This window comes from Colobus angolensis, unplaced genomic scaffold, assembly GCF_000951035.1.
Source record: "Colobus angolensis palliatus isolate OR3802 unplaced genomic scaffold, Cang.pa_1.0 Scaffold395, whole genome shotgun sequence".
Taxonomy (NCBI): domain Eukaryota; kingdom Metazoa; phylum Chordata; class Mammalia; order Primates; family Cercopithecidae; genus Colobus; species Colobus angolensis.
Genome location: NW_012117321.1, coordinates 484,105 through 487,952, shown reverse-complemented (window position 1 = coordinate 487,952; position 3,848 = coordinate 484,105). Strand labels below are relative to the sequence as shown.

The 3,848-nt window shown below is 43.6% G+C and overlaps 1 protein-coding gene across 1 annotated transcript in view; it reads right to left on the bottom strand.

The window, feature by feature from the left end:
• ZNF679 (zinc finger protein 679) overlaps positions 1 to 3,848 on the bottom strand; it is a 41,058-nt gene that overhangs the window by 32,350 nt on the left and 4,860 nt on the right. The gene's annotated exons all lie outside the window — the stretch shown is intronic.

Genomic DNA, 3,848 nt, shown 5'->3' with positions numbered 1-3,848 from the left:
TTCTTTCTTTCTTTCTTTCTTTCTTTCTTTCTTTCTTTCTTTCTTTCTTTCTTTCTTTCTTTCTTTCTTTCTTTCTTTCTTCTTTCTTTTTTTTCTTTCTTTCTTTCTTTCTTTCTCTCTTTCCTTCCTCTCTTTTTCTTTCTCTTGTTTCTCTTTCTCTTTCTTTTTCTTTCTTTCTCTCCTTCCTTCCTCCTTCCTTTCTCTCTTTCTCTCTCTTTCTCTCTTTCTTTCCTTGGACTGAGTTTCACTCTTGTCACCCAGGCTGGAGTGCAGTGGCAGGATCTTGGCTCACAATAACCTCTGCCTCCTGGGTTTGAGGGATGCTTCTGCTTCAGCCTCCCGAGCAGCTGGAATTACAAGTGCATGCGACCACACCTAACGAATTTTTGTATTTTTAGTAGAGGCGGGGTTTCACCATTTTGGTCAGTATGGTCTCAAACTCCTGACCTCAGGTGATCCACCCACCTCAGCCTCCACAAAGTGCTGGGATTACAGGAGTGAGGCACTGTGCCCAGCCCCCATAGACTTTTTATATCAGGTTCTCTTATTCTACCTTTTTTTTTTCCCCAGAAACACTCTTTCACAAACTCAAAACAACACCTCTGGTGTGTGTAAATACAAACCCTACTGGAAATCAAATGACGATGAGTTCAGGATAAATTTTTTGGACCTGCTTATTGTCAGCATAAATACAAAATAAAAATAAGACAATCATTCAACTTAAAAATTAAAAAATGAATTTACTTTTATTCTTTTGACAGAGTCTCATCCTGTTGCCCAGGCTGGAGTGCAATGGCTCAATCTCAGCTCCGCCTACTGAGTTCAAGCAATTCTGCCTCAGCCTCCAGCCTCCGTAGTAACTGGGATTACAGGCATGAGCCACCACATCTGGCTAATTTTTGTATTTTTAGTAGAGACAGGGTTTCACCATGTTGGTCAAGCTGGTCTCAAACACCTGACCTCATGATCTGCCCGCCTTGGCCTCCCACAGTGTTGGGATTACAGGAGTGAAGCACTGTGCCCAGCTCTTCTTTTTTTAAAAAAAATTTTTGACTTAGATACCTTTTATATGTAAATTCTTTCTCTGCTTATCTTTTTTGTGTCTTTTAAGTATCTATGACATCTATCTCTGTTCTAATTTTTACTCCTTTTTCTATTTTCTCCCTTCCTTCCTTCCTTCCTTCCTTCCTTCCTTCCTTCCTTCCTTCCTTCCTTCCTTCCTTCCTTCCTTTCATTCTTTCTTTCTTTCGACGGAGTTTCACTCTTGTCATCCAGGCTGGAGTGCAGTGGCGTGATTTCGGCTCATGGCAACCTCTGCCTCTCAGGTTCCAGTGATGCTTCTGCCTCAGCCTCCTGAGTAGCTGGAATTACAGGCTCATGCCACCAGGCCCGGCTAATTTTTGTAGTTTTAGTAGAGATGGGGTTTCACCATTTTGGCCACCCTGACCTTAGGTGATCCACCCACCTCGGCCTTTCAAAGTGCTGGGATTGCAGGCATGAGCCACCTAGCCTGGCCAATTTTTTTTTTTTATGCTAACATTGGGATTATTTAGTTATTCTTTTTCAAGTATTTTGTGGATTAAAGTTATGTTTCTAATTGGACATCTTTTACTTTTTCTTGATATAGAACTATAGCACTATAAATTTGTGTTTTAGAACTGTTTTTGTGGGTCTGTCTTTTTTTTTTTTTTTTTTTGATCCCAGGAGTTACTGTATGTTGTTTCTATCTTCTTTTTTTGTCAACATGCTTTCTGATTTCCCTTTGGTTTTTCTCTTTGACCCATGGGTTGTTCAGGAACATGTTGTTTACTGTCTACATACTTGTGAGTTTTTAAATTTTTATTTGGCTATTGATTTCTACTTTTATTAAATTATAATTTAAAAAGTTGATATGGCCGGGTTCAGTGGCTTAAACCTGTAATTCCAGTATTTTGGGAGGCTGAAGTGGGTGGATCACCTGAGGTCAGGAGTTCAAGATCAGCCTGGTCAACATGGTGAAACCCTGTCTCTAGAAAAAATACAAAAATTAGCCGGGCATGGTGGCACATGCCTGTAGTCCCAGCTACTCGAGAGGCTGAGGCACATGAATCACTTGAACCCTGGAGGTAGGTTTCAGTGAGCTGAGATTGTGCCATGGCACTCCAGCCTGGGTGACAGTGAGACTCTGTCTCAAAAAAGAAGTATATTACATGAGTCCCCTAGACCTAGAAGGTGCTGCTGAGGTCACCACTGGGCAGGGCATGAGAGGTATATTAGTCTTCTATTGCTCCATAACAAGTCCCCACAAATGTAGTGGCTTAGAACACACCCATTTACTAGCTCGTGGTTCTGTAGAACTTATGGTTCAGAGTCCAGAAGACTCCGCTGGTCTCTCTGCTTTAGTTTTCACAACGCTAAAGTCAGTGTATCAAACACGCTGGGCTCTCACCTAGAGGTGCTGGGAAGAACCCACTTCTACACCCATTCTGGTTGTTGCCAGTTTCCAATTCCTCATGGTTGTAGGACTGGGATCCTTGTTCCCTTGCTTGCTGCTAGCTAGGACCCACTCTCCGTAAGTAGATGTTTCCCCACATTTTACTCAATTTGCCCCCTCCATCTTCAAAGTCAGCAGAAGTGCATTGCATCTCCTCCCTACTTTGAATCTCTGACTTCCTCCTCTGCTGCTGGCCAGAGGAAGCTCTCTAGAAGTGGGCTCTGAATTCTGATTCCCCTGGGAGATTTGCCTTTGCACTGTTTGAGTGCACACATTTGTTAAAGATCTCACACCCACTCTGCTATATCTTTGATCTCCTAGGGCATTCTGATGGTCATAGTGATTTTGAAGGCCAGGCTCCTCCTTCCTCTGAATTGGGTCAGTCAGTGAACCTTCTTGCTGTCCCCATGAAGGGTCCCTGTTATGTCCCAATGACAGCCCAGATCTGGAACTCAGCCCTGTTCTATTCTTGGAACACTCATTGCTGTGGTGTTGGTGGGAGCAGCAGTGGATTCTAAGGAGGGTTTGAGCCACCCCTCCATCCTCTTCCCAGTAGCACTGAGCATGTCACTTCTCAGAGCTCCTTCATCCTTTTTGACTCTGTTTCTCCTCTCTCTTCCAGTGTCCCTTCTCTCAGTGCCTTACCTTGTCCCTGTTTCTCACAAGTCAGCCCTGTGTCTCCATTTTCTTGTGTACAGGGATTCCATTTTCCCCACCTCCAGAGTAGATCTTTCACACTTCTGATGATTTGGCTAAGGCTTTGCTGTCACTGCCTGTAAGGATCTACCAGATTAAATCCTTACATCAAGACCACCCTACTCCCAAGTCTTTGTCTTGCGATGGGAATGAAGGTGAAGGTGGTTTCCTTGCTCCATCTTCCCCTGTTACGGATGGAATGAATGGAAGTACCCGGGACCACACAGGAACACCGAGGCTGGGGGAAGAGCATGCCCCAAGCAGGTTACAGGGAAGCAATGACCTTTAAGGGTGACTAGGAGGATGGAAACCATATCCTAACTGAGAGGAAAAAGGTTTTTTTGTTTTGTTTTTCTTGAGACAGAGTCTCACTCTGTTATCCAGGCCGGGTGCAGTGGCGCCATCTCAGCTCACTGCTGCCTCAACCTCCCAGACTCAAGTGATCCTCCCACCTCAGCCTCCCAATAGCTAGGACTACAAGAGCATGCCTCCATGCCCAGCTAATTTTTAAATTTTTCTTAATAACGAGGTCTCCCTGTGTTGCCCAAGCTGGTCTATGACTCTTTCTTTTCTTTCTTTCTTTCTTTCTTTCCTTTCTTTCTTTCTTTCTTTCTTTCTTTCTTTCTTTCTTTCTTTCTTTCTTTCTTTCTTTCTTTCTTTCTTTCTCTTTCTTTCTCTT